The following is a 24810-nucleotide window of genomic DNA, read 5'->3' as shown; positions in this document are numbered from 1 at the left end:
GAGAAACTGTCTGTTTAAAAAAGTATCTTAAAAATTATCTGCAAATTATATGTGGCTATCTCTAAAATCTACTCATATACCTTTTCTTTTTCTTCTGTCCTTGCAAAGACAAACAATATTCATGAGAAATACCTTAATTAGGAATTATAATTTATGGGAAAAAATATTTTAAAACAAATTTTTTCTTTAAAACTGGAGAAGCAGTTTTAAAAAAAGGGATAAAAAGGGATAAAAAATGAGGGAAACTATGTAGACATCTTACTTTTGAAATGGTGTGTGACAAATATCCAAGAAGCTGTCAAAATATTAAACTGAACATGGTAGTTTCCCATAAAATACTTTAAGAAGCCCTAAAAGTACTGTTTTCTCCCCACCCATAGATGAAACTCCCTCCAAATGCCTCTTTTGCCTGGGATGAGTCAAGACGATAACTCCATCGGGTTCTCTGTATCACCCAGCATTGTGCTGCCCTTTGCCTTCCCATTGTACAGTCCTCCACAAGGCTCCGATGAGTTGGTGGGTGCTGTTAGCCTGAGGCATGGGAGCAGATGAGGCCCGATGTAGTTGGGCAGCCAAGGCAAACCCTAGCCCATTCCCAGCCCCTAACATCCTCCAGGGACTTTCTCAAGGAGATCTGTGGCCAGGAAACTGGGCCCAGTGAGAAACCAGGGATCATCTCTTTGTTCAGCCTTGCATCTTATACTCCTATACAGAGCATCCTGGTAAACTGGGCTGGGTCTTGCCCAGCCTGGAATCGGCTCAGAGCACTAGAGCCCTTTCCAAGAACCCAGACCCAAGAACTGGTGTGAGAGCAGAAGGGCAGAGAGAGAAACCAAGAGAGCCAGGCCTGGCTCCAGGAGACAGGCTTTGTTCATCAGAGACCTTCTGCTGCATGGGGTAATGGGTATGCCAGAGAAGGTCACCCCACAAGTTTGTGATCCAAGCTAGTAATTAGGAAATATGGCCCCAGAATCTAAACCATAAGACTCACGATTCTCTCCCTATACGTAGTTCTCTCTCTTTCTCTCTCAAAGTGGTGAGCAGGAGGTATGACAGTTCTTTTTGTTATGGGCATAATGATGCATTATAATAAAAATAATAGCTAAGCTTTACAATGCATTTACTGAGTGTCAGGCAGTATCTAAATCGTTTTAGTGGTATCCACTCATTTGATCTGCAGCAAATCTATGAGACTGGCTTATCATTTTACAGAAGAGGAAACTGAGGCGCAGGGTCACATAGCCAGTAATGTTGCCTACATTCTCCAAAATAATAATAAAAAGTGTGATTAAATCAATATCAAAGAGTATATGCAAAATGATTTTTAATTTCAGAGAATAAATGTGCCATTCACTTTCCAAAATACTTGCTAAGCATTGCAGATTAATGTCCTCAAGAATTACAAGATCAACTTTCAGAATCCATGTGTTTTTTCACTTAAATAATTAAGTGATTTAAAATATCAGACTATTTATCTCATATGAGATGATTTATTTGTGGTTTTCCAGCAAGAATAAATGCCTAATATTCAATAATTAATGGGGTACAGATGAAAAGCAATTTCCACATGTTCTTTTGGAACTCATCTGAGTACCTTGGAATAATTCAAACCCTATACATTTCCTTTGGTCCTTGAGTTCTACAAAGACTTCTCTGCTGGCCAAGGCTGATGAAAAATGGAATGTTCAGTTTTATTTTCTAAAAAGATTTATTGATTCCAATAAATTCTGTATTTCATCTTTCCTATGATCACTTTCTTCTTACATTTATTGTCTATGTAATTGGGAAATATTTCATACAGAATTGCCTATTAGCATGGCCTCATACTAATTTAGTGACAGTGTCTTAGTATAGATGAAATATGGTATTTCTTTTTTTTTAAATTATTTATTTATTTTTAAAAATTACATTAAAAAAATATGAGGTCCCATTTAACCCCACCGCCCCCACCCCCCACTCCCCCCACAGCAACACTTGCTCCCATCATCGTGACACATCCATTGCACCTGGTAAGAACATCTCTGAGCATCACTGCACCCCATAGTCAATGATCCACATCATAGCCCACACTCTCCCACGTTCCATCCAGTGGGCCCTGGGGGGATCTACAATGTCCCGTAGTTGTCCGTGAAACGAAATATGGTATTTCTTGAGTGCACATAATATGTCAGGCACTGTCCTCGGTTCTGTGGGTGTCTGAGACAGAAATTAGCATACAGAACGCATATTAGGGTGCTTTTAGGATTAGCACCTGTGAGGGGGCAGGGACCGAAGGACTGGCAGGGAGAGAGGCTTCAATCCATGCATCGGCTGAACCATGATGAGCTCTGAAGCTGCAGTAGGTAGAGGCCCATGTATTTATAGCCTTTCCTTTTGACCTTCAATGAAGGCAATGCCTAAGAGCATTGACCCCTAGAGCTGTTTCTCTCAAGAGGAATCCTGGCAGCTGGAGGGGATTCTAGGTGGTGCTGCAGTAGAAAATAGAAAAGGTAAATCACATACAGAACCTTCCCTCAAGGAATTCATCATTCCTGAGGAGATGAAACATGAATGCAAACAAGTACAATTCCAACTTGGATATGACATGGGGCATAGAAAAGTAGTATAACTTCCTTTCTCAAGTATGACCCTAGAATGTAGGTACCCAGTTTCATAGATAGCTTTATGGAAGAATCAAACAAAGTCCTCAGGGTTTAAATTAAGATTGAAGTCATAGGTATAATGGACTAAAGGCATTTTCACTGCACTGCCATGCCTTGAAAACTGGAATGGAAAATGGAGTTGAAAGCTCCATTTTCAATGAAACAAGAAACTACTTTCAAACCATACATTATGCTGAATTTCCAGCCCACATTGTAAAATTTGAGTCAAAACCCCCAAGAAGCTATGAGCCTGTCCATCCTTCTTAAGGCTTAGGGCAGGATGTCATTTTTTTCTGGTATCATATCCCTAAAAGGCCTGCCCAGGGATTCTTTGATGGTAGTTACATGCAGGTCACAGATCATGCATGGAAGGAGGAGGGACTGTTGTTGGAGATTGCAAAATGGCAGGGGAGGTCAAGGCAATATGCCAGTCCTAATCTGTGGTCTACCCTCGTCACCAAGGAAAATAGATAAAAGTGAAGATAGTGAAGGAAGGAAGGAAAGCAGCACTCATCAGATCACCGAAAAGAAAGCCGGTGATTCATGGAGTGCCTCTGAGAGTGATACCTTCCTTCTGGACCCCTGAAAACAAAGAGGGAGGCTTATATCCATTATGGAAGGCATTGCAAATTTAAGAGATAAATCCAAACTGCAGTACCCTGCTTTATTCCTCTCCACTCTAATCAGCAGCTAATGATCTCCATGGAACTGTCTTCATTCAAAGATGAATGATAACCAGGAGTCGGTAGAGGATTTTGCCTAGATACTGGGGCAGAGTGGTGAGAGGAATGGGAATGGAGGCGGAAGAAGAGGAAAAGAGAAAGGGCATCAGCAGATAAAAACATCAATACAAGAAGAATTGACCCAGGAAACAGAAGAGGAGTTTGAAGGAGGAAGGGACTCTTCATACACTCAAAATTTTTTCAGGTAATTCTATCTTCCTGAAACAAGAATTCATAAAGGTGATATGCGGAGAGGGGCATTCTAGAAATGAATTGTCATGTTCTTTTCAGTTTCACCTCAGTTTCCTTTTCTGTTAAACTTAAAAGTTTCCTTTAATGTTTGCTGTAATTTTAGAACCACATATATTTGGACCCCATTTCTAAAAATTGCTTTTACCTTTATGCCTGTATATAGGCAGAAGAGATCTGAAAACATGTTTATCAAATCCAAATGCTAGAATTTGGAATGAATGTTTACCTTCTTTTATTACTTTCTTATTCCTTGATTGAAAAAATGAGCATTGTCATTTTTACAAACATGAAACCATAAATACAGAAGACTGTGGTATATAATCATTATTCCCCTTTTGAAGAGGAATACCAGTGAAAATTCTAGAAATACTCCTTTGGACCATATGAACTTACTGCTAGTTAATCACTTTTGACCTACAAAATTTGCAGTTTCATATGAAATTTTTCAGGATAGCAATTCAGACAGAAGGATAGATTTGAATATTAAGATTCCCTCCTCCCCAAGGCCAACCACAATTGGCTTTTAATCAGGAAAACATCCTGGGCCAGCAGTGAATTACAACAGAGTCATCATCTCCATATCTCTCCATATCTCTGCAGTGATTTGAGAGTAGAGCCAACTAGTATTCTTCCAGGCTGGTTTCCAATCAAACTGCTGATTGATTCCACAGCTATGTACAACCTGAGGAACAGAGGCTTAAACACACCTCTGCATGCGACACTTTTGGGAAATGAAAAAAAGGTGAAAACGGTTGGTTGCTGGAGTTTTCCTCTTTGAGAAAGAATAGAAAAGGCCTCAGAGATGGCCAGGCCTGCAGTGCCAATTCCTTAGAAGGCAGAGTGTGGGGTTTGGGCTACAGGCTTGGGTTTCAGTCCTGGTACCACCAAGCACCTATTCCTTAAATCTTTGGAGCCTCAATTTCCTCATCTATGAAATGAGACCTTAAATTTTATCAGCTGTTGATAGAATTGAATGAGCTAATATAGCTCTTCACCCATTTCCTGGCATATAGTAAATGCTCAATATATGTTAGCTATTATGTATCATAACTGCCCCCACAGTTCCTAGTAAGGACATAAGTTAGAATCACAAATTCTTCAAGTTTTCTTTATGAGGCTATCCCAAAAAAAGAAAGATGAACCTTGTACGGTGTTTTTTACCTGACTTGGTGAATGCTTACTTTCCTGAAAAATCCACTCCTTTACTCCTGCACAGCAAACTTTAAACCCTGCTGTCCTCCTGGACTACAGGTATACAGTATTGTCTGTATTCCACGCCACACTTGCATCACTTCAGAGACAAAGCCAGTGCCTTGCAACACTTTGTAGTGCCATTTCAGTTGTATGTTCTGTCAGCAGAAGTAAAATTTCACCTAGTCTTTAGTAAATTAATAAGGTATCTCATCCAATTGGTATAAAAACCAGGGCAAAATCAGTCTCAGATTATTTGATGTTATCAATAACTAATTTCCTATGGTAGGAAATCAGAGAAAACTATGTTTCCTCCATTATAATTCCCGGGCTGGTGTTTCTTGGTGCATTTTTTTTTTTAATTGATTTTGTAAAAATATTACATTAAAAAAGTATGAGGTCCCATTCAACCCTACCACCCCCACCCCACCACTCCCCCCCCCAGCAACACTCACTCCCATCATCATGACACATCCATTGCATTTGGTAAGTACATCTCGGTGCATTTTGAGTTGTTGTTTGGACCCAGTTTCAAGGTTACCACTGGCGTTTGTGTTCCTCCAGCTGAGTGGGAATGTGGCCCTCCTCAGTCCTGAGAGGCATAACCAGAGCTGCCTCAGCACCCCGCACATGGAGTATCAACTGGGGTCGGGAACAGTGTTCCTTGAGAACTGTCAATTTCCTCTTTCAAAATGTAGTGGAAATAGAAGATTTACTCTGTGGATTATGTGCCAATTTTAAAACTTTTCGCATTTTAGGCACCTGATGGTCTTGGGCTGGTCCCAATTAGGTCTTCAAAAGATCAGATCAAGCAGCGTTATTCTTTCCAGAATTTGCAGGTCAGACCTGTCACATGGCATTAGTTGATTGTGTTTCTTATGAAGTCAACAAAATATTTTTAAATTTGAATTGTATTATTTTATCATTTTGTTCTATTATGGGTGATACTGGGTAGCATACTATGTATGTTTTTCTGCTGCTATTTTATTGTATGTGTGAGGTGTAACAGATCCTTTTTGCTGAACGTGGCTCACACAGAGCAGTGTCTTAACTATGATATATCACAGATTATACACACATGAAGCTCTCCAAACTGCATTTATTAGAAACTTGAGGAAAAAAGGCAAGGTGAAGCGAATAAGAGTTAGTCGATCTCTCTTGAGGTATATGACCACTTCTTTTTTGGAAAATATTTAAATTGACCAGCCAGTGTTGGGTGTCTCTCTGCAGTTAAGCCATCTGGTATGGGAGAGGAAGTATGAATCTTTATGTGTGGTGGGACACAGAAGAAGGCTCTGGATTGACAGCTATCTGGTGCTGGTCCTAATTAGCAGTCACTACAATCTCCGGTTACATTGTGATGCTTGTTTTACTTTTAACATCGAGTGGCTCAGAAATGCTGTCACTTAGAAATAGATCCCACCCACCTCTTGAAGTAATCCAGCATGTGTGGTAGTGTTCGAGAAGGGTAACGGATTTTGAAGGATATCCACTCAGTTGTCGTCTTTCATTTTCAGGTCCCTCAAGTGTACCAAATCAAGGGGTATCAGCCATTCTCTATCCAGAAGTCATCGACAAGTTACAAACCTCAAAAGCCCTGAAGCAAGGAGCTGAGGTAACATGTCCCATCTCCCAGAATTGCCCCAGACTCCCTACCCCACCCTACTGTGGCCTAGAGTCTAACTGCCTCCTTTGGTCCTTGTGAAGGACGAAGCCACCACCATCATCACCCTTTCAAAGCAGGACGCCATGCCTCACCTCTCTGGAAAGACCTCGATCTTGAACATGAAGCCACCTGAGGCCTTGGCCAAGTCCCTAGACTATGATCAGCTTTATATTTTTGTGACAGTTCTTTTAAGTGACAGTCTTTTGTTCTCTGTTCCATTATTTCAACAGTGAGTGACTTTATAAGAAAACTGAAGCATTAATAGGGAATTCATTTTTCTCTTGCAATTTCAAATGTTAAATGATATCTCATCTTGGAAATTGCGTGTCTGTGTTTATTGTTTGGAGAATATCTGCATTTCTCTCTTTCAAAAATTGTAGCATTTGTTTTCATGATCTTTTGTCATTAGCCGTACATACATTCATGGTATTATACATGAAGAAAAAGAAGAAAGAAAGAGAAAGAAAAAGAAAGCAAAATCATCCCAAGCCCTGTCACCCAGAGTAGTTATCACTACAGTGATTTTCTATTCCTTTTTCTGTCCTTGGGCAGAGGTCTGTGTTCCTTCCACGCGTGTATCTCTTCCTCTCAGTTTTCTGTTTAGTTTTTCTATAACCTCACTTGATTAACTGCCCTGAAGCACACTCTGTTTAGGCCACTACCCTGCTCAACATTCTTCACCGGCTCCCTGTTTTCTACCAAATGAAGCCCAACCTCCTGATCATGGGAGGCCAGTAATAACACCCCAACCCCGTGGCCCCCTGCTGCATGTGTCCCAGCCACACTGTGGGCCCTCTTCACTTACACCTGTCTACCCTCACAGGGTTCCCTCTTCTATCCTTCTATTTCTGTCTACACCAATCCTGATGGAATCAGATCCAGACAGGGAATCTGACGAGGTTCTATGTAATAATGTGACCATCAGTGAAAATCCACAGTCATCGCCCAAATTATGGTCTCTTTTCTTAAAGATTAATGCACACACACACACACACTCTTGCCCATTCACTTACACACGTGCACACATGGAATTAAGAAGTACCTGAGACACTACTTAGGAGTCTTCCCTCTCTTCCATATAAGCTCTGCCTCTCATATGGGCAGAGCTACTGATGGTCATAGCCAAGGTTGCTCAGGTACTTGGTGTAAGAGGAGGAACCAAAACCCACCTGAGAGCCCGGATTCCTTACCTCGCCCCTGCTCTGAAATCAACGTTGCTTTCCTCTGTGAGCTGTGATGTTAGCACTTTGGCCATCATGGGATGCACTCCTCAGAGTCTCGCTGGGTGAGGGAAGTGTTCCACAGAGTCATGGAGAATCTTAGAGCTGGAACTCACCTCACAGGACATTTGCCTCAGGGTTTCCACTCTTCTTTTAGTGGCAGGGTCCTCTCATCAAATGTAATCTGACCTGGAAAGCCAACAGGTAAAATGGAGGCGGCTCTGGCTGCTCAGATTGCAATGGGGTCAGGGGCTCAGCCCACACCTCCTCTGCCCTTGGAGCATCCACAGAGGGTTGTCCCTGCACAACCCTGGGGTACCCCACGGCAGGCTATAAAACCACTCTTCCACCTCTGATCTCTCCAAATCCACCCACTCCACTCCACTCCCATTCTAATAGCAAGAAACCTGCAGCCTTGAGAGGTCGAGAGAATTTTCCCTAGTTAGGCTCATACTTTCTTGGAAAGTATCAGAATTTATTTATTTATCCATTAATTCCACAAATACTTGGGCACAGATTCCATGTACAGGGTGGGAACCCAAGCACAGCTGTGCTCAGGGACAGCCTCCTCTGTGGCTCCTTTCCATGAAAGCCTTGTGTTTGTATCGTTCCCTACTTTTTGCTAGTGGACATGAGCAGAGGATGAGGGAATCTGAGGCCCTTTGCTCTGGGGAGCATTATCAGGGATGGTGGCTAGATCAGATGCCCATTTAGTTCCCGTGGAATTTTGGGTCTATCAGCTCTGCCTGTGTTTGGAAGAGAAAAAAAATCAAAGGATTTGGTTGTAGAGCTATAGTTTCTAGATAAAGTTTCACCTATGAAATTTTCCCTGAGTCAATGCATTTTTGTTCCTATTTTACATTCCACTCTTACCCTGTTTTCTCCATTAAGAGATTCCTGGTGAACCATAAAATTTGTCCCAACAACTTCACATGCCAAAATGTAGTCATTGGTTTCAGATCATTGGAAGTCCCCAGGATGTAGAGATGTATTTACCTATTTCTTCTAAAAGTGTTGGGCAAATTGGCAGAGGTTCCATAATTCTCATTCTTGCCCCACTTGCATTTTTCAAAAAATCTCTAAGCCAGAGCCTCTTGACAGGAAGGTAGGTTTCTGTCTTAGGAAATTGCTTGGGCATATACTCCATCAAAATAACAGTGTAAATGAAGAAAGAAGGAAGATATGGCATTCAAGAAATAATAACTGACTTCCACTCTGGTCAAAATGAAGTAACAGGGTGTGAATTTCCCATCCTGCCTGAATCAACTGAGAAACAGACAAACTTAGAAAAACATACATTGGGTATCAACTAACAAAGGACAGTGGTCCCTGAGAGATGTTAAGTAACAGAGGTGAGCCTTGCGGGTTCACCTGGAGAGAGCATCCAAGCTGCAGCAAAAGTCGGGGAACCCACACCAAGGGCAGGATTTTACCTAAGTTGATGAGAAGGAATGAGGGGGCCAAGGGGCTGAGAGGTCATGGGACAGGATACAAGGGAGGAGAGAGGTGCAGAGAGAAAGTTCTGGAGCTTGTGTTGGGTCTCTCTCAAGTCAGCAGCTGAATACTGGTCAGCAAATGTATGTCAGGAAACTGCCCAAAGCCAGGAAAGAATAACCCCAAAGGACTCAAGGAGACAAACCTGAAACTCACACAGGGCCAAAGAAAGTTCCAGTTCCCACTGCCAGAGTAGAAAACCCCATAATTCAGGAGGCACCTGGTAGGGGACTCTGACACTGGCTCACCCAGGTGGCTATGAAGCATGACAGCCATTGGAGATGGTGAGATGGCCATTTCCAAAAAGGTTTCATTGACCACATTTGGCCGGAGGCTGACCAAGAGAGCTGGCCAAGTGGCAACCTTGTGGACCCTCTGTCAACCAGTGTAAGAGACACTCCAGAGGGCCACACAGCAAATTCCCTTTCCCCTGGTGTTGTGCACATCTCCACCTTTCACCAACTCGTAGGGGACACCCAGTGCCACCCACGTCACACTCTGTCCTTGTCCCCATGCCCTGACTCTCCCGCATTGAGCACTCATTGAGATGTGTGCTGGATCCTTCCTGGGGGAAGGCAGACCCTCCGTGGCCCTCACTGCCTCCCTGCCTTCCCCCCTCTTCACCTCCACCCCTTCAGCCAAAGCCATCTCCCCATCACATCTCCACACTAACATCCCCTGGTCTTTCCAGCCTCTTAACTCCCACCCCACTCCTAGGTGCATGCTCTGCACCAGGACTCCTGCACCTGGGACTTCCGGGTTTCCCTGGTTTCACTTCGTTTCATTTCAGTGGGAGAGGGTCATTAGTTTCTTCACAGTGAGGTTGGGTTTCTGATGCCCACGAGGAGTTGGTGGTTTTTTTAATTGTTAAAAAATTGTACAACAATTTCAGCTTAGATGTTCTGAAACATCTGTGATTAAACAACTGGAAGGGGGAGAAGAGTGTGTTTGGGAATAGGTGTTTTATTGTGCATGCCCCAGGAGGACCATTAAAAGTCTCTATATTTTACTATTATGATGTAATTGCTCTATGCCTCCATCAGTTGTGCTGGAAAACTTGTAAAAAATAACACCAACAAAAAAACTGGTGCAGTCCTCCTGAAGGACCTGACCCTACATCCAAATGGAGCCTTCCCAGATTAAAAACATTACCCAATGTTAAGCGTTAGCATTTCTTGATATGATAGGTGAAATGTCATTCTCTCCTTTTTCTGCTCTTGAAAGTCATTAAATGACAAAGGAGGCTCCTTTTGTTTTCAAAACTAGAAGCTTATTTGCTTTTCAGTCAGTTGGCTTATTCCATATTTCCGCTAATTTATCAAATTTGGAAAGAAATACTTAAGCCGTTGTAGGCTGACATTTCAGTTTTACTTGTTTCCAAGTGACTCAGTAAATCTACATGGGATGAATTGAAGCTCTTAAATCCGAAAAGTGGCCTGTATGAACGACTGTGACATTTAAAATCCCTGCCAATTTGAAGACACCTCTGCTGTCCCACTTATCTACCCCCGACGAGATGACCTGGAGTTGAATGTTGGTGCTTGTGGGAGCCAGAGGCACTGGTTGGCAACTGTCCTGGCCCAGTGCTGAAACTGATAAACAAAAAGGAATCTTCCTTTCACTTCCTCTCTCTTCTGTAGAATCCCAGCCCAGGCTTATTTGCTGTGATGCACCCTATTACCTACACAGAAACCATGATAGGTTATCATCTGTGCCCTCACCCCAAGGACAAGGTTACCAAAGAGCCCCACATCGGCTCCACCATTCCTGTCACCCAACAGCACTTTCTCCTCACACGGTAATGCCATCACCAGGCTGCCAGCCGAGCTGGCCCTGGGCTGCAGGGAGGTGCAGGCCCGAGGGCAATGGGTCCCCACTCAGGTTAAGGAAAAGAAGGCTTGCAGCCTCCACCAAGAGTGACAGCCTCGATGGTTTCCGTTCACTCTCACTCTACCAGCCCTGTCACCTCCTGCCCACCCATAGCCGCCTCTCGGGCTGCATGTTTCCCTTTCCCCAACATTCTCTCTCACTTTTCCTCTTGAAGGCTATTTCTGAGGCTCACTGCATTCCCATTTCAGCCATGTAAGGAGGGTCCCAAGGTGGGAAGAACCCATGGGCAGATGCCCTCTTTCCTTTGGCACTGCCAAGTATGTAAAACTCAGGGATGGGCACAGTGGTGATGTGACAGGTGCACAGTAGGAGGTGGCACCAAAGATGTCCTTCTCTCCCCAGGAGACTGGGCTGTCCTGAAAACCCACCATCCAGGACACCCCTTGTGTGGGTGCACTCAGGCCACTCAGGCCCAATAATTCCCAATTCAGTTCATTACTGCACTTGGGCAATTACCCGGGTCACCCTGACCACTTTCTCCCTCATTCACTCATCTAAATGAGTCCCCACAGTCTGCCTCTTCAAGAGCATGTGGATCCATCCTCTCTGTTCTGCCCCATTGCCCACCACTGTCACAGTCACTATCCCCAGAAGTCTCCCTTAGCTGCATTGCTTTCTAGCTCAGAGGCCCTTGGTGGCTCCCTGCTGCCCACAGGAGCCAGCTCCAAGCTCGTGAACTTTGCCCACAAGGACCTCTGTGACTTGCCTGCCTCTCCATTCACACTTCCCTTTACCCCCCAGCACACACCCTACACCCCACGAGCTGGTGGTCCCCAGCAGCGCCCTCCTTCATCTGCACACATGCTTCATGTGCTCGCCCGCCTCCCCCCTTGCCCGGAGTGCCATTTGACGAGCTACCCATCGTCCTGGAATATTGTACTAGCCTTGCATTTGCAATCATTAAAACAGACCACAAAAGCCAAATCCATCCCCCCTTGAGTGGATATACTGTTCCTACTGTGCAAAGGAAGGAGAAAACAGGTCTCCTTTGTCCCTACTTTATTTCTGTGTTGTCCCGTTTAATGTTCTTTGCTAGTGCAGTTGTCTCTTAGCATCAGAAAAATTAAACTTAATGGAATAAAACATTTTGGAGCTAAACTTTCCAGACTGAAAAACAGTGGTCCTGAAGGCAATGGAAGTTTTTCCTAGACTTTACCTCACCACACACTGGGTTTATACTTGATGTCCTTTGCTGGTTTTCATTATAGGACATTATTCCTGGAATAATGCACTGGAAAAGATTTCAGTCCCTGGTTCTCCCATCCTTGCCCGACACCTCTAAGGCAGAGGTGAGCCAGAGGTAAGCCAAAGCTCATCTGTTTGTATCACAGAGGCTGTGATCCTGAAAGGTTAAATGTTGATGGTATGTCAAATTGTATTTTTAAGGCATGAGAGAAGTTTACTTCTCTGAGAACTCTGATGATGTATCCACCGATTTTCATATTTCAAATTTGTTAATTGAGGTACACTTTTTAAAAAATTAATGTCACAGGTGGCTATTTGGCAATTTTTTTTATTTTTTTAAAATAAATATATTTATTTATTAATTTCTCTGCCCTTCCATCCCCCCCCCCGACCCCGGTTGTCTGTTCTCTGTGTCTATTTGCTGGGTCTTCTTTGTCCACTTCTGTTGTTGTCAGCGGCACGGGAATCTGTGTTTCTTTTCGTTGCGTCATCCTGTTGTGTCAGTTCTCCATGTGTGTGGCACCATTCCTGGCAAGCTGCACTTTCTTTCGCACTGGGCGGCTTTCCTTACGGGGTGCACTCCTTGTGCATGGGGCTCCCCTACATCGGGACACCACTGGGTAGCAGAGCACTCCTCGCACGCATCAGCTCTGCCCATGGGCCACCTCCACATGGGTCAAGGAGGCCCAGGGTTTGAACCTCAGATCTCACATGTGGTAGACAGACACTTTGGATTATGTAAATGTCACATAAAAAAATTGAGGGATTCCCATATGCCCCACACCCTCCCCCACGTGCATTTTCCCACATTAACAATATTACTAATTAGTGTGGTACATTTGTTACAATTAATTAATACATATTGAAGCATTGCTGCTAACCATGGACCACAGTTCACATTTTTCACTCTGTCCCACACATTTTTGTAAGTTGTGACAAAATATATAGTGGGCTGTATCTGTCACTGCAGTGTCATGCAGGACAATTCTAGTGTCCTAGAAATGCCCCCACATTATACCTATTCTTCCCTCTCCTATCTCTCAGAACCTCTGGTGGGCCCTACCTTTATATCAGTGATAAAAGTTCCTGCATTGCTAGAAAAATAACAAGTCTATAGGAAAATAACGATGAGTCTACTTTAGTCCGCTATTCATTTCCCAACATGAGGGTTTGGGGATGGTGATACTCATTCTGCTTCTATCTGAGAAGGGACTTAGATCCCATTCCCCATTCTTTTTACAGCTGTGTAAACTATGTACCATAATTTTTTTCAACCAGTCTCTTATACTCGGCAAGCTGGTACATTTTTGCACAAGAACTAAAAGAAGATAAAGAGACAGGACAAAACCATCCCAGGGTCCACAGGATGGAGAAATAGAGTACGGATTAGAGTGGATTTACTGGTGTTCTTCTGGGGAACTATTGTGATTAGTAAGGGAAGAAATTGTAATACTGATGTGGAGAAAGTGCCCATGGTAGCTGCTGATGGAAGGGAGAGGGAAGAAGAGATATGATGTGGGAGCATTTTCAGGATTTGGAGTTGTCCTGGGTGGTGCTGCAGGGACAGATGCTGGACACAGTGTGTCCTGCCATGGTCCACTGGGTGGAATGGGGGAGAGTGTAGACTACAATGTAGACCACTGTCCATGTGGTGCAGCAGTGCTCTGAAATGTATTCACCAGGTGCAGTGAATGTGCCACGATGATGGAAGAGGTTTTGATGTGGGAGGAGTGGGGTAGAGGGGGTGAGGACTGTATGGGACCTCATATTTTTTGAATGCAACATTTAAAACAAAATAAATGGGGGAAAAAGAGACTTAACTCAAAGACATGTAAGTCCTCACCAGGAGCCTTCAGTTATTCCATTTGCCACCCCATCTGCTGCCTTACTTGCTTTCTGCTGCCTCTCAGGGGTCTGCAAGGAAGTCAGTTTTCTTCTCTCCTTTGCTTCAGACAGTCTCTTCTCAGCATCCAGAAATTCTTCCTGGAAATTATTGAAACTTTTTTCCATTGATGTCCTTTCTCTTTGCTGTTGCAGGTTCGTTTTTTTTTTATTCCTTTAATATCATTTGAAAGGTTTATAAGGAAGGAGTAGGAACAAAGAGTGAATGTGTGGCCAGAAGTATGTGGCCAACTTTTAAATAACAATACATTTATTCTCCCTAGCTCAATTCCTTTAATGTCCTAATACCCAAGAATTTTTATATAAAGCTCTAAACTTGTAATACCAAATAATGCGCAAGGACGGGGGAGGGAAGGAAGGTTTGGCATTGAATAGAATGATGAAGGGAGTATATAAAAGTGGGAAAAGCTATTATGAATGAAAAATGACTTACCAGTCCCCAATCTCCAAGAAATAATATAATTTTAGTTCTCACCAGGGAAAAAATCTTATGATTCTGTTTCTAAACTCTGGAAAAATGTCCTTTTTGGGTTCTACTGGAACCTACCCAGTAGAAGGTCTTCCCTCTAGGGAAACAGCAGTAGAAGCTTCTCCCAGTGTAAAATAACATGCTTTGGGAAAAATATATAAAGACACTCAAATAATGTGATCACTTACCTTTGGCTGCTTGTGTGATTTCTCCACAGCTGTGACTCCTTCATACAGTTACACTTCCTATAGATGCCCCTGCAATTGTGGATGGCCTGCCAGAAGAAGACAGATTGGAAATAGTCCAATGGTCCTTTTTTTAAACTTGGGTCTCTCATGTGATCTGTTTTCCAAAAATATCACAGATGTCATGAGAGCTTGAAAGCCAAATAAGAAGATAAGGCCAACACCTAGCCATTCCGCTAACTAGGTAAGATGGTAACTAAGTTCATGGTAAGATCAAAAGTTCCCTTAACTTTAGGTGCTTCAGGAGCTCAAAGGAGGGGAACTCAGAGGGCATAAATGGGTTTTGAAGGCTTCCCTGATCATGTGGACTTGGATTAATACTTGAAAGAGGGGTAGGATTTGGATAGCTATGAAAGCAAGGCCCTTAAATTTGCTCCCACTAATCAGCATCCAATGGGCAGGGAAACTGTGTCCTTGAATCTCCTGCTTCATCCCTATTTCAACCTGGTATCTACAGTCTCAGCATCAGAACTGAGAGTGTGTGTCTTTGGTCAGGAGCTGCTTCTCCACATGAGAACCTCTGTGCATGTTTCCCCAATATCCAGTGTACCCTGCCTCCAGCTGGAACCCTGTGCAGCCCCATATGTAAGTCCCTCTAGGTCTCAGGCTCTTCTTTATCCCTTTAAAAAATATGTTAGCAATTTATTTTATCATCACATCATTTCAGAGAGAATGTTCCATATATTTTAGCCAGGACTTTTGTTCCCCTGTCTTTCTCTCACACCCCACCTCCATTTCTCAGCATTTTCTCTTGGCTCCAACCTTCCACAAATACCCAGAATCCTTCTACACCAGGGCACTTTCCCCATTGATCCTGTGGGCCACCCTATTGCAGGCCCTGTGTGCCCCCATGAACTGGTTTATTGAGTGAGTTCAATTCCATCTCCACCTTCACCTCCCACCCCTCTTAAGATAGAAGGGGTCTGGTGCTTCCTCAGCCTTTCAGAATGAATGCAGGTGCTTTTGACCTGCATGAACTCAACTATTGGGTATCTGTGGTTCTACCCCAGTGCCAATAGGACAAGAAAGGAACAGTGATTCCCTAGCCTCTCATGGTAATTGGATCTGATTTTGTCCCCCACAGACTGAATAGTCAGACACTTGTAGCTCCATCCCTGCCTCAAGTAGGATAGGAGTGAGGTGTGCTTCCTCAGCTTTTCCAGGCAATGACAGGCACTTTTGGCCAGCATGGATTGGACTGTTAGGTACCAGTGGATCCAACCCCATCCCCCAATAGGATAGGTGGGGGCTGGTGTTTCCTCGGCCTCTCCAGGCAATGGCAGGAAATTTTGGTTTTCAAGGACTGTACCATTGATGCCTGTGGATTCGTCCCCATCCCCCAATAGGATAGGTGGGTGCTGGTGTTTCCTCAGCCTCTCTGGGTGACAGCAGGCACTTTCACCCCACAGGGACTGAACTCTTGGGCACTTGTGAATCCACCCTCCCCCCAAGGGCAGAAGGGACAGTACTCCCTCAGCCTCGCAAGGCAACTGCAGGCACATTTGGCTCACAGGGATTAGATTGTTGGGCACTCCAGACGATCCATTGCAACCCTTGGCAGGGGAGGAGGAGGGCCAGTCTATGTCATTCTACCTGGCAGCTATAGTCATTTTGGCCCTTCATGGCATAGTTTGCTGCCCAAACCTGCAGTTCCATCCTGGCCCAGGTAGTAGGGGAAAGTACACGAAGTTTCATCATTCTTTTCAGGCAACTACAGATGATCTTGGAATGCAAGACTTGGATTATTACATATGGCTGTAGGTCTGTCCCTCACAGAGGAGAAAGGGGGGGAGAAGCTTCACTAGTTCCTGGGGAAATGTGGGCAGCTTCAACCTCCACAGATTACAGTATCAACTACATCCTTGGCTACTACAACACAAAATACAAGGGAGAAAGGGTGAGAAAGTACTAACCTAAAGAGAGAAATTGCTCACAGAAATAAATCCATCTAGTAAGCCAGATGTGGAGACACCAAGAAAAAATTACAGTGCATACCAAGAAACAGGAAGATATGGCCCAGTCAAAGGAAAAAGATAAGCCTCCAGGTAACACAAATGTTTTGAGACAATTTATCATAAATGTTCAAACAAATATCCTTAATAAATTCCATTAGATGGCTAAAAAGATTAAGGATATTAAGAAGACACTGTGCGACCACAAAGAAGAATTTGAAAGCATACATAGAAATATAGTGGATCTTATGGGAATGAAAGGCACAATAAATAAAATAAAAAATATACTGGGGGCATATAACAGTAGATTTGAGGGGGCAGAAGAGAGAATCAGTGAGCTAGAAGACATGGCCTCTGAAAGTGAACATACAAAAGAACAGATCAAGAAAAGAAAGGAAAAAATTGAACAGGGTTTCAGGGACTAAATGACTGCAAGAGACATGTAAACAAATGTGTCATGGGTGTCAGAAGGAGAAGAAAAAGGAAAAGGGGCAGAAGGAATATTTGAAGCAATAATGTTAGAAAATTTCCCAACCCTATTGAAAGACATAGATATCCGTGATGAAGAAACACAATGTACTCCCATATGAATAAATCTGTGCAGACCAACTCCAAAACACATACTAACCAGAATGTCAAATGCCAAAGAAAAAGAGAATTCTGAGAGCAGCAAGAGAAAAGCAATGCATAACATATAAGGGATACTCAATAAGAGTAAGTGTCAAGTTCTCATCAGAAACCATGGAGACAAGAACGCAGTGGTGTGGTATATTTAAGACACTGCAAGAGAAAAACTTCCAGCCAAGAATCTTACATCCAGCAAGATTGTCTTTCAAACATGATGGCAAATTTAGGATGTTCACGGATATAAACAGAAACAGAGAGTTCGTAGCCAAAGAACAGATTGCAGAAAATACCAAAGGGTGCTATGGTTTGAAAAGAAAAGACAGGAGAGAGAGACTTGGAGGAGAGAATAGTAATAAAAATTATAACAATAAAAGTAACTAAAAGTGTCAAAAGAATGGTGGAAATAAATATGACAGATAAAATATGACAGGAAACTACAAATTATTGTTAAAAGAAAATTTAAAAGACCTAAATAATTGGAAGAACATTCCATGCTCACAGATTGGAAGACTAAATATCATTAAGGTGTCAGTGCTACTCAAATTGATATACAGATTAAATGCAATCCCAATTAAAATTCCACTGGCATTTTTAAAATAAATTGAAAACATGCCTATCAGATTTATTTGGAAGGGTAAGATGTCCTGAATAGCCAGAAATATCTTAAAAAGGAAAAACAGAGTTGGAGGACTCTCACTTTCAGTCTTTAAATCGTATTATGTAGCTACAGTGGTAAAAACAGCATGGTACTAGCATAAAGACAGACACACAGATCAACAGAACAAAATTGATGGTTCAGAAACAGACTCTCACATCTATGGTCAAGTGATTTTTGACAAGCCTTTCAAACCTACCAAGCTTCGGCAGAATGGTCCATTCCACAAATGGTCCCAAGAGAACTGAGTATCCATAGCCAAAAGAGGGAAAAAAGACCCCTATCTCATGCCCTATTCAAAAATTAAGTCAAAATGGATCAAAAACCTAAGCATAAAAGCAAGAACCATAAAACTTCTAGAAAAAAATAAAAGAAAATATCTTCAAGACCTGGTGGTAGGTGGTAGATTGTTAATGGAGATAAGAGAAAGACTGAGATGGACTCCTGATGTTTAATGTATGGAGAAGTTTTAACTAACTTTACTGTAAAAGTATGGAAATGTATAGAGTGGATGGTAACACATGATAGTTACAGCAGGTTTATAAATGGGAATGTGGCTGAAAAGGGTATTGTAGGGATGTAAATGTCAAATGAAAGAATGCTAGAATATAATCTAGGGAATGACTTAACACAGTAAACCCAGAGGTGGATGAGAATTGTAGCTGATAGTACAGATGCAAGAATGTCCTTTGTGAGCTGGAGCAGATGTACATCAATATCGAAGGGTGGTGTGAATATGGAGAAACATGGGAAAAACAGAAGTGGAGTGACCTATGACTGTGAATAGCAGTAATAATGTAATATTCATGCATCTATGCCAAAGATGTACTGTGTTGATATGGTGGAGTATGGAAAAAGTGCCAGATGTACATTATGGACCTGGTAATAATCTGATGATATTATCTCATAATCTGTAACAAATGTTCTATCATAGTGTGGTGTGTTGCTAGAGGGGTGTTATATGGGAATTCTGCACATGTGCATGATTGTTTTTAAATTTACAACTTGTGTCATAAAAGTATGTTTAAAAACTAATAAGGGAAATGGACTTTGGCCCAGTGGTTAGGGCGTCCGTCTACCACATGGGAGGTCCGCGGTTCAAGCCCCGGGCCTCCTTGACCCGTGTGGAGCTGGCCCATGCGCAGTGCTGATGCGCGCAAGGAGTGCCCTGCCACACAGGGGTGTCCCAGCGTAGGGGAGCCCCACGTGCAAGGAGTGCACCCGTAAGGAGAGCTGCCCAGCGCGAAGGAGGGAGCAGCCTGCCGAGGAATGGCGCCGCCCACACTTCCCGTGCCGCTGACGACAACAGAAGCGGACAAAGAAACAAGACGCAGCAAAAAGACACAGAGAACAGACAACCGGGGGAGGGGAGGGGAATCAAATAAATAAAAATAAATCTTTAAAAAAAAATAATAATAATAGGGTTGGTTTGAGGGAAAATCCACCAAATGTATGATAAGGATTATAGGGAAGCAGATGTGACTCAAACAATTGGGCTCTGGTCTACCATATGGGATGTCCAAGGTTCAATGCTTTTGGCCTCCTGGTGAAGGAAAGCTGGCCATGTGGTGTGCTGGCCCATGCGGAGTCTGACCTGCACAGAGTACTGCCCCTTGCAGGTATGCTACCCCACGCAGGAGTGCTGGTCCACATGGAGAGCTAGTGCAGCAAGATGATGCAACAAAAAAAGGCACAGGGGATAGACAGTAAGAGACGCAGCAGATCAGGGAGCTGAGGTGGCACAAGAGAGTGATCTCCCCTCTCCCACTCTGGAAGGTCCCAGGATCACTTGCCAGAAGTACCTAATGAGAATACAAGCGGACACAGATGAACACACAGCAAATAGATACAGAAAGCAGACAAAGGGGAGGGAGGTGGGGAAGGGGAGGAATAAATAATTCTTTAAGAAAAAAAGAGATATGGGGCTATAGTTTGTAGGAAGATTTTGACAATATTCTCTCATAATTTGAAACAAATGTCTCACAACAATGCAAGGTGTTGGTGATGGACTGATGTATGGGACCCCTGAATGATGTTATGCGTGTTTTCCTTTCCAAGTTTACAACTTTTACTGTACACTTATTGTTTATGTATGTTCATATATAAATGATATAGTAGTAATAATAATATGCTGGGTGGGGAAAAATATACCAAATGTAAGATACTTTGCTTATTAGTAATATTTTGAGGATGCTCTTTAATCAGTAGTTAAAAATGTTTCACAACAATGCAAGGTATTGGTGGTAGGGTGAGGTGAGGTATGTGAGCCCTGTATGACATTATTATGTATGCTTGTTTTATAAGTTTACAACTATTACTATACACTTATTGTTTATGTATGTTTATGTATGAGTGATACACTTCAATAAATTTTTTTTGAATAGGTAGATGGAATCAATGTGGAAAGCCACAAGAATTGTGTAACCCTTAAATGATGGCATATTCCTTATATTTTTCCTTTGGAAAGGTGAAATAGTTTCAGTTAAACATCTTATTACTTTTCAGTGAGCTTTGTGAACAGGATGTAAATATTATGTTGACTCCAGAAATGATCCAAGTGGAATTCCCTATGTTAGACTGCAAGGACACCAAGAAGAAGTAAGTGGACGTTTTAATGCCATAATAAGACGTACCATTGGGTAAAATTTGTCCTGCATAAAGTACAGACCTGTCATCGTAGCTGAATCTAAATATCTCAGGCTTTAGTAAGAGACATGTTTCTAAGGCCTTCATTATTTTGATGTGGGCTTTATTTTGCACACATGCACTCCCTCAAATGTTGTTGGCAAGTGAACTTTAAAGATGGAATCCAGTTTTCCTATTTGCTTATCATTTGATTTCAGAGATGTGTCTGTTTCTTCTCAACAGCTGATTGCATTTTATTCAATGTAAGGGCCCTGGGCTCTCTAGAGCCAGGTGAGACCTGGGGCCGAATCCCAGCACCACCGGTTATCACGTGTGAGGTGTTGAGTCAAATTGCTTATTGTCTCTGGGCCTCTTTCCTCACCTGAAAAAAAATGCAGATAATAAAATCTGACTCCAGAGATGAAATTAGATTAGTGGTTGTGTAGGGCTGGGGAAGGATAGAAGGGTTGAGAGGTAACTGCTAAAGGGTACTGGGTTTTTCTTTTTGAAGTAATGAAAATGTTCTAAAACTTGATTGTGGTGATGAATGTACAACTCTGTGATTATACTGAGAGCCATTGATCGTCCACTTTGGATTTACTGTATGGTGTGTGCATAGAGCTCAATAAAATTGCTTTACAAACTCCATTACCCAGACTGTACTTCAGCCTAATGGAATCGGAACCTCTAGTTGTTGAGACCCAGGTGCCAGGGTTTTGTAAGTCTCCCCAGGTGATTCCAACGTGCAGCCAAGGTATTCCCAGATGTTCTCCTGTGTGTCCAAAGCTTCCCTCCCCCACCCCAACCTTACCCAGAGTTAGACTTCTAGGGCATGAAACAGAGCACTGAAAGTTTCCACTGGTGGAATTAGGTTTGAAATTGGAGGTATTTCCTTAAGGCTTCTGTTCACTCTGTTGGCATGTTTAGCCCTCTACACTAGAGTTATTAATCTGCCTTTTTGGCTCAGAAGGGCAATTTTATTTTCAGAATACAGGAACACTTCAACTAATAAACCATCTCCCATATCCCTCATTTAGCCTCTTTGAGTTCCCCTGAATGTGTCCCCCAAGCACCTCTTGTTTAGTCCCTTTCAGCAAAGTAAGGAAGGTTCTAGTATTTTCTTCTTATTCTGTAAATTCTGAGTTCACTGTCACCTGGCCAGTGCAGAACAAATAAACCCATACTATAAACACCCCCCCTTCAAAAAAAAAAAATCTATCTCATAAGCAAATGAGGAGCATCTAGTATGCTGTTTGTCTTTCCAATGTACATTGTCACAGTCATAAACATGTCAGTTTTTAAGCATCCTTTTGTGATATAAATAACCCCCTATAGTTCATATGGTTTATAAGTTTTAACGTGCAGGTATAGTCTTTTTAAAACTATCTTTTTAAAAGAATATACCTTTTCTTTTATTTTTTATCATTTGTATTTTAAAACTAAGAATATACAGAAAAATATAAAGATTGAAACCAAAACATAATCCAATCACCAAGGGGTGGTGACTTTTACATTTTGATATATGGCCTCCCAAACCTTTCTGTATACATATGTATACATTTACAAAAAGTTTTTAACAACAATTAAGTCATGCTCTACATATTTTGTTTTCTGTATTTTTATTTAACAATATACCATAAATATGCACTGATAAACATAGGTAACATCATTGTATTTCATTGGGTAGATATGCCTTCATGTATTTATCCAACCCCTGTTGTTGGACACGTAGACTCCAATGTTTTGCTGCAGCCAAAGGTCCTTGTGGCAGAATCACGTGCAAAAGTATCAGAATGTTTCCTTAGGAGAAATTCCTAGAAACATAAACGCAAGGTCTGTGGATGCATTTTAAGGTAATTTTGTTGCTAAATTACCATTCAGAAAGTCCTTCCCATACCTCCCACCAGCAGAGGTCAGGGGCACCTGTCTCCAAACACCCTGCACAACAGGACACTGTCCTTTTTATGTTTGCTTCATTTTTACCAAGATGACCTTTAAAATGCCTTCCCCTTGTCTTCATTTTCATTTCTTCACTTACTAGTGATATTAAAATATCCTCTGCTTATCAACTGTTTTTTCATCTTTTGTCTATTTAACATTATCTTTCATTTACTTGTGAATCCCTCATATATTAAGGATCTCTACCCTTTCTAGATATGTTGCAAAGTTCTTTTCTAGCTTGTCTTCTAACTTAGTTTAAGGTGTTCTGGGTCCTATCTTTTCTGAAAGGAATGCCCACGTCTTAGGAGTATGGGAGTCTTTGGTACATTTGTGATCATTTCAAGGCCTGCAGCAACCCACTGGTCTCCAAAAGGAAGTTGCAAGTTTCTAGTAAGAGAGTTTAAGATGAAAAATTTAAATGGAATTTCAGTGAGTGCCTGGTTTGATCAGTTAATGAACACTATAAAATATCCCATTACACTCAACTCCCACATGCCCTTTGCATTATGTTTCAAGTAAATAGTTGGCTAAGAGCTATATATATATTTTTTAATTTCAAAAATTATCCCAGGACATAGAATGGTTTGCCCCATGATCAGGCTTCTATCCAATACCACTATACTCTTTTGTAATTTAAGATGATTTTTCACCCTTTATACTACTCAGTTAATGTGGAATGCCATTTGATTATCAAATTATTAAGTGAAATAGAATTTATTATTTTATACATTTGCCCAAAGTGGTATGTCATTCTTTTTCCTTTTAAAATGAATTTTAGCTACTTGTCAAGAAAAAAAAAAAAAAGCTAGGAAACAATAAACTCTGAAAATTTTCTAAACAGTTAACTTCCAGTTTTTCACAGCAGGCATGCATTGCATATATTTGAAATCGATATATCCTCAGTATTTTGAATTCACCTGTTTTGCAGATAAAATCTTATGTACATTTTCCCCACATGTTGAATTTGTCAACATAATTCTCATTTGATTGGCTGCGTAGTATTCTAACGGGCTGATATCACATAGACCAGTTTCAAAACTTCTTTGGTTTGGAAATTCTCTTCAGCTCAAGATGAGAGTTATATCCCATGTTCAGTTTTGTCTTCTCTGTCCTTATATGTTCATCTTCCTCACCTCCATCAGCCTCAGCGGGAAACCAACAGAAGCCCTTCCTTTAGTCAGGCACATGCACCAGAGCTGAACAGACAGGGACAGTCACAGGGAACACACAACACACGTCGCCTTCCATCTCCCCATGAAGACTGCTGTCCATTTGGTCTGGCAAATATTTATTTTCACAGATGGAAAGAATCACCTGCTCTCTCCTGATGGCTATAATGAACTCAAGAGAGTGTTTGTTGCCTCCACGGAGCTCCCACCCCTCTCAGGAAATGGAGGCTCTGAACGTTTAGGGAACTTGGGCAGGCTAAGACCTCGGCGCAGGGAGATTGATGCCAGATTCATATCACTCACAAGCTGAGATTTTCACCGGTAGCTAAATGATCACAAAATACCATGTAAAACCTTTTTTTTAAAAAATGTTCCACCATATTTGACTGTGATGTCACTGTCAGTGCTGGGTGGCTTGAGTGACTAATTGTCCTCATGTGTCCTTTTCATTTTTTTCCTATTTAGAGACGTGAAAGACCAAGCACAGCAACCAGAGAAGACAGGAGAAAAGCTGCCTGAGGAGATGAAGAATCTGCAGTTAAAAGCCCTCAGCCCATACCTGATTCTAGAATAACCATCACCCATAGCTCGGTTCCCCTCGTCCACTTACTGTGAGACTCTGTGTTCCTTTGTGTCCATTTGGGAATTAAAATTCCTAGAGAAAAAAATTTGAACTGTAAGTGATGTAGTTTTCCAGTTATAACTTTTTCTTTTGAAAAATCAAGGTTGTTAGGATGGTAGTAGTGTTTGAAGCTTCTTGACACAGGATTTAGTGCTGGGATCAAGATTTTGTGAGTGAGGTGTGAGCTGCTGTGACTAGTGACTAAAGCCAGATGCTGACAGCTGTCCCCTGAGAGTCATGGCAGGTGCAGAACCCAGGGCCCAGGGGTAAGTGGCTGGGGGAAGGAGAATGCCCTGCCACTCTGTGGGGAACTGGGCCCTCAGCTCCCTGAGCATTTGCTG

The 24810-nt window shown here is 42.2% G+C and overlaps 1 pseudogene; it reads left to right on the top strand.

The window, feature by feature from the left end:
• Positions 1-414: 414 nt before the first annotated feature.
• LOC139439265 (cilia- and flagella-associated protein 221-like) lies at positions 415-24477 on the top strand (annotated as a pseudogene).
• Positions 24478-24810: the final 333 nt, after the last annotated feature.

Source organism: Dasypus novemcinctus, chromosome 7 (genome assembly GCF_030445035.2).
Source record: "Dasypus novemcinctus isolate mDasNov1 chromosome 7, mDasNov1.1.hap2, whole genome shotgun sequence".
Taxonomy (NCBI): Eukaryota; Metazoa; Chordata; class Mammalia; order Cingulata; family Dasypodidae; genus Dasypus; species Dasypus novemcinctus.
This window is presented reverse-complemented; position numbering and strand designations above follow the sequence as displayed.